The 24,500-nt window shown below is 38.6% G+C and overlaps 1 protein-coding gene across 1 annotated transcript in view; it reads right to left on the bottom strand.

Annotated features, from left to right (window-relative positions):
• Positions 1–24,500, bottom strand: part of LOC131439421 (mucin-2) — a 60,936-nt gene that overhangs the window by 17,032 nt on the left and 19,404 nt on the right. The window lies entirely within an intron of this gene.

The raw sequence follows: 24,500 nt of genomic DNA, 5'->3' as shown, positions 1-24,500 counted from the left end.
CAGATTAGTTAAAACAACAGTCGACAGTACCAAATTTTAACCAATCAAAATCAGAAAAACAACTAAAATTTTAGTTGTTTTGCGATCGCTGGCTTTTCCGTGCGTTTGTGAAAATTAGTCTAATCATCTCAGGTAAATCGATGTGCGTTCTGTTTAAAAATTTTTGGCTGCCACATCCGGAACCTAAGACCGGAAACCGATAATGCCAGGTGTTCGGAAAGTGAAAGCCTATTCGCGCACCCCTGGTAGTGATGCTGCTGAAATCAGTTATACCAAGGACTCAAGGAGATGCCAGATCTGCAGATTTGTCTGTAAATCTGTAGATTTCGAACATAGTGCTGCAGACATTTTTTGTTGTGCAGACTTTTGCAGACTTTTGAAAATCTAGTTTTTCGCAGACTTTCGTCAACATTTACAGACTTTTGAAATTGCCGCGACCTTTTTTTTTGCTCGCCAAATATCGAAAAGTAGTTAGCAACATTGAATAAAAAAGCGAAAAAAATAAAACATATTTTGACATCAGTTTTCGATATATTGTAGCAAAATTACATTTTTAAGCATTTCGTAGCTGTCCGATTTTAGCTGTCCGTACGATAGGTGGTTCTTCTAGCAGCTGTTGCAATTCGTGATTCATACGCCTACTCCACGTTCCGTCTTTCATCTGCACTCCGCCATAGATGGTCCTCAGTACCTTTCTTTCGAAAACACCGAGGGCGCGTTGGTCCTCTGCCAGCATAGTCCAGATCTCGTGGCCATAGAGAACAACCGGTCTAATTAGCGTTTTGTAGATGGTCAATTTCGTGCGGTGGCGTACTTTTCTCGATCGGAGGGTTTTTCTGAGTCCAAAGTACGCACGATTCCCTGCCAACATACGTCTATGAATTTCTCTGCTGGTGTCATTATCGGCGGTCACCAGTGAGCCCAAATACACGAACTCGTCAACCACCTCGATATCGTCACCGTCTATCAATATTCGTGGTGGGAGGCGTAGTGTTTCTTCTCTAGAGCCTCTTCCTCTCATGTATTTTGTTTTCGACGCATTTATGGCCAGTCCGATACGCCTAGCTTCAGCTTTCAGTCCGATGTAGGTTTCCATCATCTTCTCAAGGTTACGTGTCACAATATCAATATCGTCAGCGAAGCTAAAAAGTTGTACGGACTTTCGGAAGATCGTGCCACTCGTGTCGATCTTCGCTCTTTGAATCACACCTTCCAAAGCAATATTGAACAAGATACAAGAAAGTCCATCACCTGTACGTAGCCCTCTCCGAGATTCGAAGGGACTCGAGAGCGTCCCAGATACTCGGATGTAGCACATCACTCTATCCATCGTTGCTTTGACCAATCGCGTCAGTTTATCCGGGAAACCGTATTCGTGCATGATCTGCCATAGCTGTTCTCGATCGATTGTGTCGTATGCCGCTTTGAAATCAATGAATAGGAGATGCGTGGGTACGTTGTATTCACGACACTTCTGGAGTACTTGTCTTATCGCGAATATGTGATCCGTAGTGGCGCGGGCTCCAGTAAATCCCGCTTGGTACGGCCCTACGAATTCCTTAGCTATTGGTGATAGACGACTTCAAAGGATTTGGGAGAGTACCTTGTACCTACTTTTCCTGATATACTCAACCACTTTTAAGTCCCGCCTGGCTGGGACCCGTTTTCCTACCGGATCGGGGCAAATCCTTCATGGAAAGGGTCTTACCGAACTTCTCGATAGTGTTTATGACACTGGTGTGATGCACTTTCACCCGTTTTGCAATTTCGTTGTACGTGACACCACTTTCTGAGCACCAAGTGAGTAGAATTTTCTTTCGCGTTTCCAGACCAATTCGACTCATCATTGAAACGATAAACCGTACCGAAACCAATCGATTGCGCAGCTGTTATTGACATGTAATCAAACATGTCACCGCAAAACACGCTGCAAAAAATACACTCCTTATCATACTTTAAGACATACTCGCTAGTTGCAGATTTTTTTCCGGATATATAGACTTTCGCAACCCTGTCTCCAGGTATTTAAAATTTTTACCTGGCATCTCTGCATCTACTGTACTTCAGTGACAGTTATTATAGTGGCTTTCAGCTGGACATAGAATGCGACGGAATCGTCGCAGGATAGCGAAATAATGAGCGTCAGAACCACTGATGCCAGATTTGCAGATTGGTATGTAAATTTGCAATTTCGTTTGTTAGCAGACTTTGCAATTAAGTTGACTTTTTTGCAGATTTTCTAAATTTTTATAAACAATCATCCATTTTAATGACTTTTGCTATTACTGTAGGGTTTTCGTTTGGTTTTTTCGTCATACTTCTGAATATTGAGGGCGCATAGGACCATTTCTAATACGCAGACGCCTAAAATTTCACCTGGCATCGCTGCCAGAAAATTGGACAGTTGTTTTAACAATTGCATTTTCAACTGGTAAAATTCCTTATCGACAATTGTTATTTCATTGTTCATCGAAAGCATCAACAAATGTATATCTGTCAAAGACGACCAACTTTTTAGAGTAGACAAATAGCACAATCGAATAAAGCACGAGGTTTTGAAAACCAAGGCGTCGATTAATACAAAATATAAATGAAAAGGGTACATACTAAGCACAAAATAATAATTACGTACGATTCAGACGATCCGTCTTCTTTTGTCACAGTCAATCTCCGTCACTGGCACCGTCAACATTAATTACATGCATTCTTATGGAGCCATTCACACGTAACGTTACCGTCACGGAACGTCTCGACGGACGGAGCGTGTGAACGTTCCGGTAAAGAAAGTATTAAACTAATTTTGACGGAAGCTGACGTTTCGGTGACGGTGACGGAAGGAGGCGGATCGTCTGAATCGTACATTATGTCAAATAAATAGCACACGCTTAAAAAATCCGTGCAAGTTAAAGCCGTATTCATACGCATTATCAATATGAATTAATTATGACTACAGTTTTCTTAATAATTAGTTGTTGTAACGGTCAATTTAAAAAATATTTCTTTCTGGCTTGTGATCTCGAAGGGGTTGAATCGATGCGAATGACAGTTTCGCTATCTTTGCGGCATTTTGTCGCTATCTTATCGCATCGCAATCTTTTCTAACCGACAGTGAAAATCACTATATCTCGTTGAAGTACAGCAACCCTCTCAGCAGGCGGTTTTATTTTGTTGGTCGTTGAGCGCTTGTTGAACAACATACTGCATGAAATATTCGATCAGTTTGCAGGAACGGTTTGTTTCGTGTTTTCTCTTGCAAAAATAGTGTGAAAATTTGGTGTTACCTACATAAACAAAGAAGATTTGTTGATATTCTACGTGAATTACGCTAAAGGATTGTGTTATTTCTAATCTCGTCGTGACGGACTTCCACGACATTCTGAAAATATCTAACCTCGTCGTGACGAATTTCCACGACACCAAGTTTGTATGAAAACCAACTAACAAGACCTTGAAATTGAAACAGTTTTGAACCAAGTGGAGAAGATTTTTCTATTTTTGTTTTATCGTTACTTCTAATGACGATGCGGGATCATAACACCTTTCATTCATATAACTGGTCCCTCCCGAAACGAAATCCTGGGTACGGGCCTGATTGTAAGTATTCCTGCTGATCTCCTCCATCTTTAGCGTGTCATAGAGCGAGATTGTGAAAACTTCTGACATCCCATATTGCACCTAAACTTCAAAAATGTACATGTCAGACTCACAAGTTTTTGACTTAATTAAATTGATCGCGTTGCATTTACAAGTTGACTGAGAGTACGCTAATCCGCCTTCGACCTCAATAAACATCAGTTTAATTTTGATATTTGCTTCGCGTCAAAATTTTGCTTGTACATCTCGAAAATCCCAGCTACTCGCTCTAGTGTGAAACAAGCATTCTGAGAATGTTTATCGAACGCCAGGAAGACTAAGGGGGAAATCGAACGCCAAATGTCACAAAATCATTGAAAACAGTGGCTCGAACCCCAACTCCTGCATCTAAAATGTCACAACATCTGTGTGATTCTGAATTTCGGAAATCTCCAATATGGCCATTCCAACATGAAAACGTTCTTATCTCGACTTTGTTCAATAATAATAATAATAATCCAGATATCAAACGCCGCAAACTATTGCTGTGATGGAGATGCATTGATTGCTAATGGTCACGGAAATGAGGCGAAACATGATAACTAAGTTGTAGTCTAGAACCACACAACAACCAAGCAGGGGATGCCGACTACGACCGTGGATCGAATTAAAAAGTAGAAGTAGAACTATCGACGTACAAAAATGTTATGACCCCCAATCAGTATCCAATCAACAGTCTAAAATTCGTTTTTTTTCGTGTCATTCGTAAAATATTGTCCCCAAAACAAACGAAGAGAAACGAAGCATTTTCGTTTTTCATTGAAACAAAAGAAAGTATCAAAGCCAACATCACGCGTTCCCGTACGATAACACGAAACCAAAATATTGTCTGCAGGGAGAATCGGTTGAATTTCAAATCAATCTGAGACGTTTGGCTATCAAGAGTGTTCAGAATATGATAAATCGAAGTAATTACACCCATGAACCTCTTTGAAAACAAAATTGTGACTCGTTTCTTGTCATTATAGATTCTCGAAGCTTCGGTTGAACATCGACACTACACAGAACACGGTTTTCACTGAAAACCGAAAATGACTGAATGGGGTAAATGAAAGTGAGGACACAATTTTTAAACTACTGTTCCGCTTATGTCATTGAGTGGACAAGGATCTCGTTCTCACAATTTGCAAGCAGAGCTGTGTGTGACATTTATTCTGCGTTTAGTTAGTTTTTCAGTCTTTGTAAATGATTTTTATTAGCTCTGCTCTCAATCGTGCTATAAGTAAATCAAGTCAGTCGGTCGTGCACGCTGAATTTACGTGTTCCATCGGGGTGATAGAAGAGGAAAAATGTCGTATTAATCCGTGTAGCTTGTTTTACATTGGTTAAATGTTTTTTTTATATCAACTACCAGGAGAAAACATCCCGATCGGAAAAGGAAGTTTTATTATTTTCGGTGTTGAACAGTCGTTCGCACCGCACGCGTATAGCTCTTGGCTCCTGGAATTTTTTTCTGGCTACCTAGAGTTTCATTGATTCAAGGCTTCAGTCTTTTTCAAGGCTACCTGAATCACTAACTAAGTGACTAAGTGATACAAAGAGTGATATTAGAGTGACTAAGAAATTAATCAGCCTTTTTTAAGGCTAGCTAGGAGTCTAATCGAAGACTAATTTAGCCTAGTTAATTTAATTTAAAATTTCATTAATTTCAAAAATGCCTGCGTCCAACCGGAAAGGCAACAAGCCTAAGGCTAAAAATAATTCAATACGGAATAAATCACAATCCGTTATTCAACATTTTTCTAATAACATTCACGATCTTATAGAATCTGAATGTAAAAATAAAAGACAACGGACGGATTTCCCTTCCGTTGATCCTATGCCGTCTAACAATATTTACGAGATTCTTCCTGAATCCGATTGTAGCGACATAGAAGAAAATTCTTCAAAAATTCCCAAAATGGACGCTTGTCGTTCTGGGAAGAAACATCAATCTATGCCACCAGTGACGGTGATGATTTCCGACTTCAAAGCATTCCGTACTGAGCTTTCTACTTTTCTCCCGGAAGTAAAAGTCTCATTTCAAATCGGACGAAGAGGAGAATGTCGAGTCTTGGTGGATGGATTGGAAGATTACGAACGTCTTATTCGATATTTGTCCGAAAAACTTCATAAATTTTATTCATATGATATAAAATCAGACAGACCCTTCAAGGCTGTCTTGAAAGGATTATCAAATGATCAAAGTATTGATGAAATTAAAAATGAAATAAAAGAATTGCTTGGTTTTGCCCCTTCCCAAGTAATACTTATGGAAAAAGAGCGAATGGTACTTCTAAACCACGCTCTGGAATTTCCCATGAACTTTACCTAATACACTTCAATCGAAGTGATGTAAACAATTTGAAAACTTTAGAAAAAGTACGTTTCATTTCCCACATTAAAATTCATTGGGAACATTATAAACGGCATAATCGTATTGCAAACTTAACGCAATGTCGTCGTTGCCAAGGCTTCGGCCATGGAACCAAAAATTGTCATATGGATATACGGTGTTTGAATTGTGGTAAATCGCATTCGAAAGACGTTTGTCCAATGAATGAAACCACTGATAAATTTTCATGTTCAAATTGCAATGGAAATCATAAATCCAATTATTTGAAATGTCCTGTCAGGGAAAAAATTTTAAACGCTCGTTCGCTTAGACAACAAGTCAAATCAACGACCTTAAATTTACAGAACATACCTGAAAATTCTTCTAAGGCACCTGCCAATTCGTCTTCTAACGAAAACAGTTTATTGACAGGTAGATCGACCTCGTCATCATCTTCTTCTAATGTCAGTTATGCTGGTATATTAGGTAGAAATCTATCTCCTATTTCTTCTAATGTAAATAATCAAAACACAGGACCGCCTTGCAGTTCTTCTTCTAACGAAAACAATTTATTAATAGGTAGACCGGCCAAATCATCTTCTTCTAATGGCAGTCTACCTACAAATATTCCTTCAATGCCATTCGCTTCTTTAAATGAAGTCGATTTAGGCGATATAACTGAAAATAAAATGATCTACCTACAAGATCAACTTTTTCAAATGATCATCCAAATGAATTCGACTTCATCACTTTTTGAAGCATTTCAAATCGGATGGAAATTTGCAAATAATATTATAATGAATTTAAAATTTAACAGTGATTTTTTTTTTTTTTTTCAAACAAAATTTTTATTAGGCTCATTTGCTTTAGCTTAACGTGGCCGATTGTCTTGTTGTTAGGGGGAGAGAAAGGGATGCCGTATTACGGGGCGGCATACTCCCCAGTTAGTAAGGGGACATAGGGAGGGTGGGACCTACACAGTATTGAATTGAAATTTGAATACATCATTGGTTTGTGGCATACATCTTTTAGACACATTTTGCGTTCGATGAATCTTCATGTTTTTCAGCTTGTAGCAATGAAGAGATTATTCTGGATTGGGATGCTTCGTTGGTGTGTTCTGACGTTGATGTGACGTTTTTGGGTAGCTTCCAGCAACTCAGTCAGTTCAAGGCAGGTGCATGCTCCGAAGCATCGTTTACACAGGCCATACTTCCAGCAACGTAAAGAAGAGTGCGGTAGAGCTGTAGACGAGAAAGAGATAGGGAGAGCACTAAATTTGAGCATTGATAGTTTTCAAGAAGTTATAGATGAGAGTCATATAAGGAAGATTTCGAGTTGCCAAGACGTCGCGGACTGGTACGAAGGGTGGTATACCTCGGGCCCGAAGGGAACCTATGAGTTGGGACCTGGCATCACAATACTCGACACATGTCCAAACAACATGTTCGATGTCATGATAACCCTCACCGCAAACGCAGACACCACTCTCAGCGAGCCCCACACGACGGAGATGCGCGCTGAACATATAATGATTAGACATGAGCCTTGACATTACACGAATAAAGTCTCGGCTCACGTCTAACCCCCGGAACCAAGCTTTCGTCGATACCTGTGGGACTATTGAGTGTAACCATCGTCCCAGAGTTCCACTATTCCATGTATTCTGCCAGCTGGCTAGAGTTTTCTGACGACAGCAACTGAAAAATTCATTGAAGCAGATTGGTCTTTCATAGATATCACCTTCTAGTGCGCCCACCTTGGCTAACGAGTCCGCCCTCTCATTGCCCCGTATGGAACAATGTGAGGGGACCCAAACCAAGGTAATCTGGTATGATTTTGCAGATAAAGCACTCAATTGTTCCCGTATTTTCCCCAGGAAATACGGTGAGTGCTTTCCAGGCTTCACTGAACGGAGAGCCTCAATGGAACTGAGACTGTCCGATACAATGAAGTAGTGATCTGTGGGCAGAGTGTCAATGATCTCAAGGGTATACTGAATTGCAGCTAGTTCTGCGACGTAAACTGAAGCTGGATCACTGAGTTTATAGGAAGCGGTGAAATTTACATTGAATATACCGAAGCCAGTGGACCCGTCTAGATATGATCCGTCAGTGTAAAACATTTTATTACAGTCGACTTCTTTAAATTTATTATTAAAAATTTTTGGGATCTCTTGAGGGCGTACAGGATCCGGGATTCCACGAATTTCCTCTTTCATGGATGTGTCGAAAAACACAGTAGAATTAGAAGTATCCACAAAATGAACACGATTGGGAACAAACGAAGAAGGATTTATATTCTGAGCCATGTAGTCAAAATACAAGGACATAAAACGGGTTTGTGAATTAAGCTCGACGAGCTTTTCAAAGTTTTCTATCACCATCGGATTCAAAATGTCGCATCGGATTAGCAGTCGATATGAGAGATCCCAGAACCTGTTTTTCAACGGTAAGACGCCCGCCAGCACTTCAAGACTCATCGTATGGGTTGATTGCATGCAACCCAAGGCAATACGTAAACAACGATACTGAATTCTTTCCAGTTTAATGAAATGAATATTCGTAGCGGAGCGGAAACAGAAACATCCATATTCCATTACTGACAATATCGTCGTTTTGTACAACCTGATCAGGTCTCCTGGGTGAGAGCCCCACCAAGTTCCGGTTATTGTACGAAGGAAATTGATTCTCTGTAGGCATTTTCGTTTCAAATACCTAATGTGACATCCCCAGGTACCTTTGGAATCGAACCAGACCCCGAGATATTTAAATGTGAAAACCTGAGCTATGGTTTCACCCCCTAGTTGAAGCTGTAGTTGCGCAGGTTCTCGCTTCCTTGAAAATACAACCAGCTCAGTTTTCTCCGTAGAGAACTCGATACTCATTTGAAAAGCCCATGTCGACAAGTTGTCGAGGGTATCTTGCAATGGTCCTTGGAGATCGGCAGCTTTGGGTCCTATAATAGACACAACACTGTCGTCGGCAAGTTGTCTTAGCGTGCAAGATGTGTTGATACATTCATCAATGTTATTTACGTAAAAGTTGTATAAAAGGGGGCTTAAGCATGAGCCCTGAGGAAGACCCATGTAACTGAATCGCTTTGTCGTCAAATCACCATGCTCAAAATGCATGTGTTTCTCGGACAATAGATTATATAAAAAGTTGTTCAAAACTGGTGAAAGACCATGCTGATGCAACTTCTCAGATAGAACGTTAATGGAAACTGAATCGAATGCCCCCTTGATGTCGAGGAAAACTGATGCCATTTGTTCTTTACGAGCAAATGCCATTTGAATTTCTGTTGAGAGCAACGCTAGACAATCGTTCGTTCCTTTGCCCCTGCGGAACCCAAATTGTGTACCTGAAAGCAATCCATTTGTTTCGACCCAATTGTCTAGACGGAAGAGAATCATTTTCTCCAACAATTTCCGGATACAGGAAAGCATAGCAATCGGCCGATACGAATTGTGATCGGAGGCTGGTTTTCCAGGTTTTTGAATAGTAATAACTCTCACTTCTCTCCATTCGTGTGGGACAATATTACCCTCGAGGAACTTGTTGAATAAATTCAGCAAGCGCCTTTTGGCAGAGTCGGGCAGATTTTTCAACAAGTTGAATTTAATTCTGTCTAACCCCGGGGCTCTATTGTTACACGACAAGAGCGCAAGTGAGAACTATACCATCGAAAACGGTGTTTCGTTTGTATTCAATGTCGCGACGCGGGATATCTTCTGTTCCGGAACAGAATCAGGACATACTTTCTTAGCGAAATCAAATATCCAGCGGTTAGAATATTCCTCGCTTTCGTTCGCGTGATTTCGATTGCGCATGCGACGGGCCGTATTCCAAAGAGTGCTCATTGCTGTTTCTCTCGTTAATCCGTCAACAAACCTTCGCCAGTAACCGCGTTTCTTAGCTTTAATAAGACTTTTCATTTGAAATTCTAACGCCGCGTATTTCCGATAATTATCTGGAGTTCCGTTCTTTCTAAACGAGATGAAGGCTGAAGCTTTTTTCGTTTTCAGCTCTGAGCACTCTTTGTCCCACCATGGGTTGGGAGAACGCATACTAGTTTGCGCGCTAGGTACTCGTTTCGTCTGAGCTTGAATTGCGGTGTCAAGAATCAAGCCAGCCAAAAATGTATACTCTTCCTCCGGAGGAAGCTCCTGTGATGTTTCTAGTTTCTCAGATATCGAGCTCGCGTAACGTTTCCAATCAATGTTTCGTGTGAAATCGTACGAAACATTGATTGTTTCCGATGGTCTTCCACGGTTGGTGATAGAAACTATGATCGGCAAGTGATCGCTACCGTGAGGATCACAGATTACCTTCCACTTGCAATCTAACTGTAGCGAAGTCGAGCAAAGGGATAAATCCAGCGCACTTGGTTGTGCTGGCGGTCTAGGGTTCCGTGTCATTTCTCCCGTGTTTAGAATTGTCAAATTGAAGTTGTCACACAGATCTTGGATTAACGAAGAACGATTATCATCATATAAGCAGCCCCATCCTGTACCATGCGAGTTAAAGTCCCCTAAAACCAGCCGCGGTGAAGGAAGAAGTTCTATGATGTCTGCAAGCCGACGATGCCCTATCGAGACTCTGGGAGGAATGTAGATAGAAGCTATACATAGATCTTTGCCTTTAATATTAATTTGGCAAGCAACAACTTCAATTCCCGGTGTCGAGGGGAGGTTAATACGATAAAATGAATAGCACTTTTTAATCCCTAAAAGTACCCCTCCATAAGAGTCTTCTCGGTCCAGGCGGATTATGTTAAAATTATGGAAGTCGACGTTGATGTTAGAAGTAAGCCAAGTTTCACTCAAGGAGAATACATCGCAATTATGAGTATGTATTAAGTGTTTGAAAGAATCAAGTTTTGGGATGATACTTCTGCAATTCCACTGAAGCACAATGATCATATCTTCGATTCTCAGTGGTAAATTATCCATCAAAAGATACGATCGCTGCAAGGAGGGGCCATTGTTCAGTCAACTGTTTTAAAAATGTCCTTACTGTTGGCAGTAGAGCAGTTAGGAAGCTTTTCAGAGGATCAGTAATATTGAAGGCTGTTAATATCCAGTCCACGATATCAGAAAATTTCAATAATCCAGCGTTTGTTGGATTTTCTGGTTGTGCTTTGGGGTCATTCGGGTTTTTTGATGCCCCAGGAAGTGCTGGGTACTCCTTATCATCCCTAAGTTTTTTGAACCCAGGAGGTGTTTGCTTCGGTTTTGAGTCAGCACTTTTTGTTTCCGTTTGGTTCTTTTGTGACGAAGAGGACAGTCTGAGGCCTTTACGAGGAAGCTTGGGAGAAGCCAGATTTTGTCTTTTCCTGCTTCCTTCAACCTGTGTGTAGGAAGGTCCTTCGCCTGGGTCGTCAGAGGTATCCTCTTCAACTGGCAAGATTGCAAACGGGTTCTCAGGGGTCGATGGAGTGGTTCTTTTTAAGATTTCCGCATAAGAACGTTTGGAACGTTCTTTCACGGATCGCTTCAATTTCTCCGCACGCTGTATGTACGTAGGGCACACCGAAAGATCATGAGGATTCTCCCCGCAGTAGCAACACTTTTCCACTGCTCTTCTGCAGAGATCGTCCTCATGGGCCTCTCCGCATTTGCCGCATCGCAGTTTGTTGCAACAATAGGTTGCCGTATGACCTAACTGTTTGCAGCTTGTACAATGCATTACCCGCGGTACATACAGCCGAACAGGTAGACGAACTCCACTCACTACCAAGTAATTTGGAAGTGCAGATCCGGCAAAAGTCACGCGAAATGAGTCCGATTGGTAAAATTTACCATCTATCGATTTGGAGTGCAATTGCTTGCACTCCAAAATTTTCACTGGATGAAGGTCGGGGTTTTTGAAACGGCCTACCCCGTCCTTCATCAGATCTTCGATTGTCAGACTTTCGTCACGGACCACACCGTCGATCTCCACCACATGAGACGGGACGTACACGCGGTACTCCTTCGTGAACAACTCGCTGGTAGCAATCGCGTTTGCTTGCTTCAGGTCGGACACAACAACGCGTAACTTGTTTGGCGAAACCTTATCTATTGTTTTTATTGCCGAGTAATGTTTTTCCAGGTCCCGAGCAATATTTAAAACTCTGAGAGACTTTAATTTGGGCCGGAAGTATACCACCCACGGACCCCCCGAGCCATCGTCTTGGTAAACTTTTTGGCGGGCAGGCAATATCTTAGAGGGAGATGGAGGCATCGGAGAGGGAGATGGCATCGGAGAGGGAGATGGTATCGGAGGGGGAGATGGTATAGGAGGGGTAGATGGCATCTCGGAAGCAAACTCAGCCTCTAAATGTTCTTCGTTCATTCGTTCAGCTTCGCCCTCCTCCGAGACACCCCCACTGTCATCAATATTCATATTTAAAGTGCGGGAGTAAAGACGTCTCCCGCACTTGAAATGAGAAAGAAAGAAATAAAATGAAAAGAAAATATATGAATAGTAAAAGTTGAAAGAAAAAGTTTGAGAAAATACTTAACAGTATGTCACGGTAAGCTGTTAGGTGAGTTGCTCCTTCACTCCTTCGTTGTGCTTCAGCGTGACCTTGACTCAGGATTTGGCTGCTGCGATGCGGGTAGCAAACAATAGAAATAACTGCTGCCCGAGGATAGCACAATAGCGTCTACTGTTGATACCGATACAAAACCGGTGCACAGACAGAACTCACTTGCGGGGATGCTACTTTTTATCACTTTTATTTAATGCCTATACTACAGCCTCTGCTGTGATAGGCACCTTCGTCTTACCGATGTCGATTGTTAAAAAAACGCGTGTGCTCACTTCGAACATTCGGTTACGAATGGCATTTAACAGTGATGTTAAAGAATTATTTGAATATTTTAAATTGGAATGCTCGATCTTTGAAATCGAGTGAAGATGAATTTTATAATTTTCTCAAAGTTCACAAAATTCATATTGCCATTGTGACAGAAACTTTTCTTAAACCAAATGTAAAATTGAAAAGTAATCCACATTATGTGGTTCATCGATTTGACAGGTTTACTGGAATTGGTGGTGGAGTTGCCATTTTTGTCCAACGGCAAATTAAACATCGAATTTTACCTTCTTTCAATACTAAAGTTATTGAAAGCTTGGGAATCGAAGTTGAAACCATTCATGGAATTTATTTCATCGCTGGAGCATATTTGCCATTCCAATGCACCGACGAACAATTAAATTTCTTTAAAGGCGATTTGCAAAAACTTACAAGATATCGATCGAAATTTTTCGTAATAGGGGACTTAAATGCTAAGCATGTCCAGTGGAATTGTAGGCAAAATAACAGTAATGGTAAAATACTTCATAATCAACTCTCAGCTGGTTACTTTACAGTTCTTCATCCCAGTAATCCTACTTGTTTCTCTTCCGTGAAAAACCCGTCTACAATTGATCTGGTTCTAACAGATCAAAGTCACATTTGTAGTGAACCGATTACTCATGCTGATTTTGACTCAGATCATCTTCCTGTAACATTCAGACTTTCCAACGAAGCTATAATTAATCCAATTAGTTCTATTTTCAACTATCATAGAGCTAATTGGTTGGATTACAGATCTCACATTGAAAATCATGTGGATCATGAAACTATTTTAGAAAATTCTGCGGACATCGACACAGCAATTGATAATTTGAATCATTATATTATCGAAGCTAGAAATCTTTCAGTTCCCAAAGCTCAAACTAAATTAAATTCTCCTATCATCGATGACAATCTTCAACTGCTCATTCGGTTGAAGAATGTTCGTCGACGACAATATCAACGTTCTCGTGATCCTGCTATGAAAAACATAGTTAAGGATTTACAAAAAGAAATTAAACATAGATTTACTCTTTTGCGAAATGAAAATTTCGCTAAAGAAGTTGAACAAATTAAACCATATTCTAAACCTTTCTGGAAACTTTCTAAGGTTCTTAAGAAACCTCAGAAACCAATTCCTGCTCTCAAGGAAGGAAATCAAATACTTCTTACAAATGGTGAAAAAGCTCAAAAGCTAGCTCAGCAGTTCGAGAGTGTCCACAATTTTAATTTAAACGTTGTGAGTCCTATTGAAAAAAAATGAAGTCTCACTGAAGTATGATCATATTTCAACCCAAGTGTTATCACACGATGACATTATTGAGACGAATTTTGATGAAATTAAATCAATTATTAGGAAACTCAAAAACATGAAGGCTCCTGGTAATGATGGAATTTTTAATATTCTTATTAAAAATCTTCCCGATGTTGCCTTGAGACTCCTGGTTAAAATTTTCAACAAGTGTTTTTCATTAGCTTACTTCCCAAAAAGATGGAAAAACGCTAAAGTAATTCCTATCCTAAAACGTGATAAAAACCCAGCAGAAACATCAAGTTATCGCCCAATTAGCTTACTTTCTTCTATCAGTAAACTTTTTGAAAAAATTATCTTGTTAAGAATGATGACTCATATAAATGAGAATTCAATTTTTTTACCAGAGCAGTTTGGATTTCGTCATGAACATTCAACTACTCATCAACTTGTCAGAGTAACGAACATGATAACATCAAATAAATCTTCTGGGTTATCCACTGGAGTTGCTCTTCTAGACATAGAAAAAGCATTCGACAGTGTTTGGCACAAAGGTTTAATAGCAAAAATGTCTGATTTCCAGTTTCCTATTTATTTGATCAAAATGATTCAAAATTATTTAACTGATCGTACTCTTCAGGTTAGCTATCAGAATTGTAAATCTGAATTGCTACCCGTACGAGCCGGTGTTCCGCAGGGTTCGAGTGTAGCTCCAATCTTGTATAATATTTTCACTTCTGATCTTCCAAATCTACCCGTTGGTTGTCAGAAATCGCTATTCTGTGACGACACAAGTCTGTTAGCCACAGGTAGAAATCTAAGAGTGATCTGCAGTCGCCTACAAAGAAGTTTAAATATTTTCAGTGATTATCTGTCAAAATGGAAAATTAAACCAAATGCAGCAAAAACGCAATTAATTATCTTTCCTCACAAGCCAAGAGCTTCTTTTCTTAAACCAAACAATAATCACATTCTCAAATTGAATGGCTTGGAATTGACATGGTCTGATCAAGCTAAATACTTAGGTTTAACGTATGACAAAAAACTCACTTTCAAGGATCACATTGAAGGAATCCAGGCAAAGTGTAATAAATATATTAAATGTTTATATCCTCTTATAAACAGAAATTCTAAGCTCTGTCTAAAAAACAAATTGTTAATTTATAAACAAATTTTCAGACCAGCCATGCTTTATGTGGTACCAATTTGGTCAAGCTGTTGTTCCACCAGGAAGAAAACGCTTCAAAGGATTCAGAATAAAATTCTGAAAATGATTCTGAAGCGTCCTCCCTGGTTTAGTACAAATGAGTTACACAGACTCACAAATATAGAACCATTAGATGTAATGTCACATAATATTATAAGCAAATTCCGACAAAAATCGATGCAATCTTCAATTGAATCGATTCGCTCTCTGTATTAGTTAGTAAGTTAGTATATAAGTTCCTTTTCCCCATTACACAATACAAGTAGGTTTAGAATTTTCCCTACACAAAAATCTCAGAATTGCGGAAGCAAATGATGTCTTCATGGTAATAACCAAATCATATATATATAACAGGGCTGAAAAGTCACCACTTGTGGCTGAACACCCAATTTAAATCCTAATAATTTAATTTTAACTCATATTCCAATAAATAGTTATTAAAAAAAAAAAAAAAAAAAAAAAAAAAAGTTTTATTATTTTTAATGATGAAAGAAAGTATAGAAAAGATGAGTGAGAGGGTGTTAGTTTTCAGACTCAGTCTGTCATCTAGACTGTGCTTATTTTTTTCATTTATCAACAGAGTTGCTATTCAACTATGAGATGCAATGCGATACTTCATTGCGACGATTCATTTTAAAACATAATACGAATCTCTACAATCAGCTGATCCGTGATTGATGACAACCGGGGAGGGGTTCGGTAATTGTTCTTGCGGTTACGAACTGTAAACTATGATTTTACGGTTTGTAAAGTCTGGAATGTAATTTCTTTTGTCAAACCCAGTAATAGTTTTACCGATTTTCAGTAAAATATTTAAAAATAATGAAGAATTTCAGTATCAGATGCAGATCTGTCAAATAACATCATTTTCGGAAGTGAAAATGAAAAAGTTGCGATAGTTTTAGAGATCTTCATACAATCGGCTTGAAGCCGAAAATTTTTGTTCTTTGGTTCTAGTTTGCTGTCATTCGATTTCGATGGAATATAATCAAACTATAATAAACCACAATTTCTTTTTCTTATTCAAAAAGAGGTCAAATTACTTGTTTTATAGAGAATACTAGACTAGAGTTATATTTATGTTGAGTTTGAAGAAATTAACTTTTGACACCAGTGTGGTTTGATTGTATGTTATGAACGTAGCTTAACATATTGTTGACAACAACGCCACCAAAACAAAATGTGTAGGTTTCAGGAACCAGCTTCCATACCAGCGAGGTGTAGATAACACTGATTCCTGACGGTAAGTTTTCTTTTAGTAAATGAATTCAAACGGCCTTTTACAGCTTCTGAGTTTAGGACGCTACAAAATGTTTGATGATCTCATATTCTACTGAAATAGGAGCGCTAACATTGACAATGAAAAGATATACGATCATTATATGAACGGTTGAAAGCAAACGTCGGATAAGTGCAACTTTTTCTCTGAAAAACCCGCTTAAGTATTTTGGAATGCAAAAACCGGATAACAGCATTAAGAACAAAAACCGGACACGGATTTTACAATGCAAGAATCGTTTGAAAACAACTTTTTTGCTAAAAACCGAACAACAAACTTTGAATGCAAAAACTGGACAATAACTTAACCGGTTCTTGCTAAATTTGCAAATTATTTTATCCGGTTCTGACATTCAAAGTTTTTATCGACGCTGTGGGAACGCAAAATACACGGAGAGTAGAGTTTAAATTTTTTTCAGGAGACATCGCTCATTGTCGAGCTCTAAGTTACACAAAACTAGATAGGAACAAAATTTCGGCTGCTACCCACAATTTTGGATAAATAACTGAGTTCATAGTAGTTAGTAACTGAATCGTTATCTACTCAAACTTTGACTTGATATTAAAAAATAGGTGGCGAGCATTGCCAAAGTTGCCTTGACAACACTTTGGACAATCTGGTTTATGTAATACGCTAGTTACATAAAAATCGCGGAAATGCACTTTACTTGATTTTAGGTAGGTAGGTTTCGACCCAAAATTAGCTACCGGCTGGTAAGGGTGTAGATCAGGTTGCCCGTGACAAATGAGCAAATCATGCGACGTCCACAACGGCAATTGCTAAAAACTTTGAATGCAAAAACCCGATGAAAAGGAATTTTCATTCGGAATTCCATGTGTAAATCATAATGAATTCCGAATCAATTCTAACTCCAGTGCAACAACCGATTCCAAATGAATTTCGCCTACAACCGGTTGATTCGGGAATCTGTCGGAACTAAGTGAAAAGATGCGGACTGAATTTTCAATTCATCTTCTTCTTATTCTTTCCGATTTTGCACGATTTCGGGCTGATTTTAAAATGAAACATTATATAACTAATAAATTTAAATCTTGAAGTTTTTCGGATATACAGAACTAGTAAATAACCAGTTCTTCTTAGAATTCCAGCATAAACTGTTGAAATTTCGATTTCTTCGCGTTTCGCCTTCGGCTCATCAGTGCTTGAAGCAGTTCAAATTCAACCGCCATCTCCGCCTAACAGTTCATTTTGAACCGCTAAGCAGACGCAAATTGTTGATTGTCCACATTATGTATGTGACCCTTTAAAGATATGACACTAGGTGCCATATCCTATCTGACTGAAATATGTTGAAATTTGCTGGTAATTAACAAAACGGTCTACCTTAGTCAGCATCATCCATTGCTCTAGCTGGAGTGTAGTGAAATGGCTTAAGTCGCCTAACTTTTACACTAAAACTTTCATAAAATGAGCGAATATTCAATAACATTTATAATGTCAGTGTCAATCGGGTTGATCGAGCACCCAACTCAGGCGAAAATCGTAGCACTGAACCAAACGAGCACTGAGAAATCATGCAGTCGAGTAAGAATTCATTACTCATTCCATCATTTCGATAATGTGAATTTGTTTTGGAAGAACCTGTTAAGTTTTTGTCCGATTTTTGCATTCAAAGTATTTTGCAAAAAAGATGTTGTTAAACGATTCTTGCATTATGCTTTTGTCCGGCTTTTACGTTCAAAAATACTTAAACGGGTTTTCCAACTAAGTTGCACTTATACGACTTTTGCATTCAGCCATTCATATTTGTATAAATAACCATTGTTCATAATAAATATTAATTAATTTATTTGATTGGAAAAAAATGTTTTGTTTTAAAATAAGGCGAGTGGGTAATGTCACAGACATAACTGGAGGACGTGAATACGAATTAAACTGACATGCTTCTTGAATACTTCTGAATATAGATAATCGTTCGTAGCAGTTAACTGTGTGAACGGTGCTTCTATATTAAAGTACTTATCGACGACAAATATATTGTACCATACAAATTGAGAAAATATAGAAATGAGCCTAAAACATCCTTCAAACAATGTTACAGTATTTTTTTTGAGGATTTACATACTCAGTAGAGGAAAAATTCGCATAATCCATTAGGAATATTTTAATGGTTCTAAAAAGAACCGATTTGCGGAATTAATCCGTGGTCCACAACAGTAAAGTACGGTTTGCTATCATTTATTTATCTACACCAGAAGCAAGATTCTGGAACTGAAACTGAAAAAAAACTCTGTTCCTGAACTAAATGTTCCTGAATTTAGTTCTAGAATTGAGAAAATGAACGAATTTTCTGAATCCAGAAGTTGCAGACCTGAATCCTGAACTTGAATTCCGAATTTGAATAAAGGAAGTTAATTCATTTCCAAAATCTAGTTTTGAATTCAGTTTCAATTAGAAATGAAAATCTGAAACTTAATTTAGACATTTAATTCTAAACCTGAACTCTGGTTCAGATGTCAGCTCCAAAATTCAGATTAGGAGTTAAAATCTAACATTAAGTTCCACAAATTCAGAAATTTTGTTCTAGAACTCTGAACTTGAAACCCTAAATCAGATTTCTGGATTCAAATTTCAAAGTCCCAGAATCATAGTTTTAGTTTCTGAAAATGCTATCAGAAATTAAATTCTGAAACAGAATTCTAAGCCTGGAATTCATTGGAAGAAAAAAAAAGTGAATACTAAAAAGCTATCGCCGCGACTTGAACAGAAAATCATTAGACCACTAAGCTTGGCTGTTAAAAGGTGCCTTTAAATTCATACAGTCATACCTGCTAGGCGAATGCAAGTTACAGTCGAAACCAGTAAAATAAAAATAAAAAATCTAGCATTAAGTCATTACAAATGAAATTTTGCATCATTTTGACAAACTAGGTCTTTATAAATTACATCGTATGAGGGATTAATTCACCTGTAAAATTCATATTTTTTGGTGTACAGAATTCAGGTTTTTTTTCGCTTAAATCCAGAATTCAGCTTTTGAATTCAGTTTTCTAAGCGAACGGAGATAGTAAAATGATTGTTAAACATAGAGAAATACATGAAACCATTTGTTTACAGTATATGAACAGGACTTAAAGTTAAATAATGCAAAAAAAAAACACTTTTCACATTCCTATCAAGTGCCTCCAACCATCATCCTATTTGTGCTCACCTGGTCACAGTGGAGCATCTAAGAAAATTAGCCTCTAGGACAAAATATGATTTCCTGCCCCTCATCGAAGAAGCCATTGCCTTAGCGATAAAAAAACATTAATATCATAGAATATCTCTACTAAATTTTCAATATTTTTTTTAGTTTCTAAAACTTTTGAGGGGACCTGGCTTTCATTTAATGCAGATGTAACGAACAATAAAATAGCTGACACCACTTACATATCCTGAAGTCAACAAAGCGCAATTAAAACAAACACAAAAAAAAAACAATAAAAAAAGCCGAGCAAAGTATGCGAAAATGTTCTAATTAAAATCTATCAGACGTTAAACCTTCACTAAACTGATTATTTTCACTTTCGATTTGCACATTTCAACAGATAAGTAATTCTAATAGTTCTTTGTTAAACATTTATACCCCTTAAGGTCTGAGGCCAGTGTGTTTTAGGGTGTTTTAGAGGGCTATTTTCACGTTTCATATATGATTTTCTCAGAAACGGTGACGAATATAAAAAAAATCCCAACTGACAATTTCTTAGAAAATTAGTTTAGATTATTCTGTGCAAATTTCAGAATGATCCATTGACTTTAGCGGTCGGGAAAGGAAGAATAGCATAGCTGAAAATGCCGTATTTCAACTTGTTCATTGAATATCTTGCCTCCAAAAGCGTGTATCAAAAATCTACCCTGACAATGTCTAGATAATTTAGCGATTGGTGCATAAAAACATAGGTGTTGTCACGAAAAAAATGAAGTGAATGTTATTTTTGTGAAGGTAGGTCGATTTCTATGCACGCGCCATTTTTTCTGCTCTAGTTCCCTGGTAACGTAACGAAAATAAGAGAGAAATAAAATCGGCTCAGAAAGGCTGCCAAACAAGCGGTAGCTTTATTTGATTTTATGTGATGTAGTCAAATTTGTAACCGAAAATATCGAAACTTTTCTGGCCACCCGGCCCATCGAGAGTCGTTTTGCACATATGCGAGAGAGCATGGAGAGAAATATAATACGCAAAGCGAGACACGTGGTCGATTCAAGCTTATTCGCGAACTACTGGCCTCAGCCCTTAAGGTTCTACTTACAATCTCAGGAAAACAGCCATTGCTGAAAAACTGAAAAAGCAGTTTCCTTCGCTATTGCTTGATGAATCGTCAAGAGAGAACAAACATCAGTTTGATTGGTACATTTTTATAAACAAACTGATGTTTTTCTCTTGACGATTCTTCAAGCAATAGCGGAGAAAACTTCTTTTGCGTTTTTCAACAATGACTGTTTTTCTGAGATTGTAAGTAGAACCTTAATGAGCTGATTGGTAGAACTTTCACGGTCGTTGTTCTCTATGCTCTAATGATCAGTAGCTGGATGCAAGCCCAGTACCCAGGATTTCGTTTCGGAAGGGGCCCAAAACAAACCAATTCTCAGTACGCTCTCAATAACTTTGTAGATTCTAAAACATCAGCTATGGGTTGCCTAATATTCAAGTTCTAAGCTGTTATTATTCTTTTTTCGAAATTGATATACTGTAAATTTTATATGAAACTATCAAGTTGTTCCTGACATATGGTTGCTCAAAGTGGGATTTTTATTTTCAATCGGGTACGGGTAAAAATTTTACTGCTCACTCACAAAATTTTACTTTATTGCACAACAGTTCTTCCGAAAAATAAACAATTTGACTCAAGGGTTACTTACTAAACCAACCGATTTCGGCTATACTTGTTCCAAGTTCCGGGTTGGCGGTTCAATGCATAGGACGCTGGTCTTACAAGCCAGCTGTCGTATGTTCGAGCCCCGACCTGGAAGGATTCTTAGTGTCAGTAGGATCCATAGTACTAGCCATGCAATGATTCTGTACGCTAAGAATCGGCTGCGAAGTCTGTTGAAACAGAAAGGCCAAATTCCACGAAAGGAATGTAATGCCAAGACTTTGCTTGTTCCAAGTTCCCGGTTCCCGAAGTACCGGAAATAGTGGTCGAAATTCTAAAACGAGACTCACTCAATTTTCTCAGAGATGATTTGATCGATTTCCACAAACTTAGGCTCAATTAAAAGTTCCTATAGTCTCATAGGCTGCTGTTCCGTTTCATCCGAGCCCGACTTACGGTTCCAGATTTGTAGAGTAAAATGTGTTTAATCATTTAGTGCGACGATGTAAAATAAAGAATTATTCTTATTAACTTGACACAACTGTTTACAAATTGAAAAGGTTATTTTAGTTCATACCCAAAAAAAGTTTCTTATTTTATTCCAGATTTAAAAATAAAATTCTTGACATAATCTTCTTGTGATATTTTTTTTAAATATAAGCAATATGAGAAAGGCATCTTTACACCACTAGGTGGATTAAAAAAGGTTTTTACTCAACGGGTTTTTTGTCGAGTGCGATTAAAATTTTTACTGCTCATTCGGGTTCGGTTCGGGCAATTATTTTTTATTTTTTCTCGAGTACGGGTATTTTTTTGTAATTTTAATCGGGTACGGGTAATTTTTAAAATTTTTTTCATTCAACTATCTCAGAGGGGAAATTTTGAAAAAGCGCCTTATGGTAAAGTAAATCGTTGTCACAAAAAATGCTCCTTCCTTCCACAGATTTCCAATAAAATTTACAAAAAAAATTCGTCGAACATCGGTATTTAGCGGCGAACAAGTCAGTAGAATTATGACAGATCAAAGTTCAGTGAAACTCTACTGATTCTGCTGAGTAAAAGAAACTTTTATTTAACTCATTACTATATGTTCAGTTGTTTGAAAATCAGTAAAGCTTTACCGACATCCGTAGAATAACTAGGTATGCATCACAACTAATGAACCGAAAATAATGAATTTTTGACATATGACATCTGAAGGACGACCCTATTGAACGCTGGAGAAATTTTCAATTAGTGACGCCATCTGTCTGTCAGACCGGGGACTTATTGATCGACGGGTTATGAAGACTGGGTTTCGATCGTAAATTAAGAAAATAGTATACTCTTTATGAAGAAGTAAAGCAATCGATATGAGCGAACACCGAAAGCACCTTTCTTCCGTATTATCTTTAACCATCGGTACACAAGACGAGGCAAAAATCAACGACGGTTATTGTTGACCGTATTTATGTCTGCCCGACAATTTATAGCGTGATGGATTGGGAGAAATCCTGTAAGTGATTGGAGTGAAGATTTATTACGTCTTGTGGCAATGAGAAACTATATCTGATTGTTCTTCCTACATGAGACTCCGTGTACGGTTTAAGTGTAGTCTAATGTCGTTTTCGTTTTTAAATTGCACTACACCGGTGTAGCGAAAGCTGCACTGAAACCGTTCGTTTTTGCCAATTGCACTACACCAGTGCTACACTTTTTCTGCACCGATACCACTGGTGTAGCACTCATCAAAAGTTTGGTGTAGCTCTGTGCAATGGAATCGTTTATTGTAGTCAATGGTTACTGTTTATGTTTTCGTCAGTTTTGTTCGTTTATGCATGCCTCAGTGTAGCACTGCACCGGTGTAGTGCAAATTAAAAACGAAAACGCCATAAATTCCGGATTTTTTTTTCCACCAAAGATCATGTTGAAACACTCTCATAACATATGCAAATCCGCCCGGTGCAATCGGACAGAACGGGGGTTCTAAAAATCTGCATAAAACTTCTGACAAAACAAACCGGCTTCTATTTGCAAATCTTGTTTTCATTAGCGAACTGTAAGCTGGGAAAACATAAACGGAAAGTAAAAGTTTCATTGTTCCGTTGAGTAAATATTATTTTTTTTTCTAGGAGAACAGCAACGTAGCCCGTAAACTGTTTGCTAGTCGTTGCGGTAATAACCGTGGGAGTAGCAGGCTTTGAATTCCAATGCTGTTATGATTTTGAGAGCAGTTCGAATAATACCAGTGTGCCGGTCCCAGTAAGCACTCCTCACTGTCAGTTCAACAATCCAGTGGTGGCGGCGTTTCCCAACTCAACTGCAGCAGGGGTCGGTAATTTCATATGCCGACACATTCGACGCAATGCGCTTTATGTGTGCACTGGTTGTTAAACCTCTGCGTCACGCAAATATTGATTAAAGCTCTCCGGTTCACTAACCGTCAAGTGAAGTGTTGCTTCGAGAGGTGAGCTTCAAGATTGAACCCAATCAGGGGTCGCTTTGGGAGGGCATTACGAAACCACATATGAAATGCGCACGCATCGTGAGTCATTCGGGAACGGATATACGGTTAGGTAATTTACGTATTTATTTACTGCGCGGAAAGTTTTTTCCTTTTTCCCAAATCGGTCTCGATTCGTCATTTCGGTAAAGCTGACTGAACAGTTCCGTCTGGCACCCACGGAAATCTACTGTCGGTCACACGATTGGAGAACAGTGAATTGATTTACCTTGGGGACATTAGTCATCGACTACGACGACAGTGCAGTGCCTCCAGTGCACCCTTATTCCGCCACTCCACCCCATCGTTAAAGCACTTCGATATTAATGTACTTTTTCATACATAAAAAGTGAAACACGTGTGCACTAGCGGGACAGTAATTGACAATAAGAAAAAGTCAATGCAGGAAAAAGAACGGCGTAGACACTGAAGACTGGAAACGATTTAGTTTAAAAGTGACAAGCGCGAGCCTTGAACAAATCCTCACAGGCAACGCTTTGGTTAATCATTGCCTTGTTCCGTCCAGAGGTTCCATAGAAAAAATAGAAAAAAAAAAACTCCGACCGACAACGAGCAAAAGAAGTCAAGGAAAATTATGACCAGCGTTCAGCTTTGCCGGCGATCAGAAATGACACCTGAATGACTGAATTCCAAACGGCGGTTGGTGCTGATTGAAAAGACTTTGTGATTG

This window comes from Malaya genurostris, chromosome 3, assembly GCF_030247185.1.
Source record: "Malaya genurostris strain Urasoe2022 chromosome 3, Malgen_1.1, whole genome shotgun sequence".
NCBI classification, from domain to species: domain Eukaryota; kingdom Metazoa; phylum Arthropoda; class Insecta; order Diptera; family Culicidae; genus Malaya; species Malaya genurostris.
Note: the sequence above shows the minus strand (reverse complement) of the source record. Positions and strands in the feature narration are given on the sequence as shown.